This window comes from Schistocerca americana, chromosome 6 (genome assembly GCF_021461395.2).
Source record: "Schistocerca americana isolate TAMUIC-IGC-003095 chromosome 6, iqSchAmer2.1, whole genome shotgun sequence".
NCBI lineage: Eukaryota > Metazoa > Arthropoda > Insecta > Orthoptera > Acrididae > Schistocerca > Schistocerca americana.
In genome coordinates this window covers 310,644,092-310,645,175 of record NC_060124.1, presented here as the reverse complement: position 1 = coordinate 310,645,175, position 1,084 = coordinate 310,644,092, and the positions used below count along the sequence as shown (strand labels likewise).

General features: G+C 46.2%; 1 non-coding gene across 1 annotated transcript; it reads right to left on the bottom strand.

Moving 5' to 3' along the window:
* Positions 1-301: 301 nt before the first annotated feature.
* On the bottom strand, positions 302-373 carry Trnag-ucc. The gene has a single exon. It is a non-coding gene; the product is annotated as a tRNA-Gly (tRNA).
* Positions 374-1,084: the final 711 nt, after the last annotated feature.

The following is a 1,084-nucleotide window of genomic DNA, read 5'->3' as shown; positions in this document are numbered from 1 at the left end:
GCACCCCACCTCAAGCTGTCATTGTGTAGCACCGAGTCACATCATCCGGCTCATTGTCGAGGAGTATAAACTGAGAGCTTAGCCTGATGACTCAAAGTACTTTTTCACGGCCACCGTATCAAGCCTTGACTGGACAAGGAAACTGGACGTTAGAATATAACACCTGTTTTAATGCATTTTCTACACTTACATCTACGAATATTTATATATTTTTATGTGTTGTTGCCCGTATGTCATGCGTCGTGCTCCACGCTAAATAATATCACTTCACCGGTATTCCCGAATCATGAGAAAAAATACGTGCGATGGCCGGGAATCGAACCCGGATCAACTGCTTGGAAGGCAACTATGCTGACCATTACACCACCATCGCCCGCTACAGAGCGCAGCATCCGCAACCGTTGTGATGAGCGGAGCGGCGCTTCTCCTTTCACCGTGACGTCACGGCCAGGCGGCGTGATGTGGCTACTGCCAGTGAAGCGGAACTGTTGGCAGCCGTTTGCTTTCCATCAGGTTGCAACTGTAGCTCATGTTTTCTAACCCCCGACAACCAAAATAATATATTGAGGACGAAATTTACGCTATTACTCTATTCTGTTTCAAAAGGTATCTCACTCGGTTAGCTTACGATGTCGACCGGTTTAACTTAGTTACACACACATCAAAACAACTTTGCATCGCCTCGATTCCGAGAGTTCCGGAACCTGTACAGAAAATTTGAAGAGATATCAACACAAACATCATTTCCACCTTTTTATTGCTCATGAAAACCGCACATTGCATATTGTAACACCATACAGCTACACCTTCAGAGGTGTTGGTCCAGATTGCTGTACACACCGGTACATCTAATACCCAGTAGCACGTCGTCTTGCAATGATGCATGCCTGTATTCGTCATGGCATACTATTCACAAGTTCATCAAGGCATTGTTCATGCAGAATGTCCCACTCCTCAACAGCGACTCGGCGTAGATCCCTCAGAGTGCTTGGTAGGTCACGTCGTCCATAACCAGCCCTTTTCAATCTATCTCAGGCATGTTCGATAGGGTTGATGTCTGGAGAAAATGCTGGCCACTCTAGTT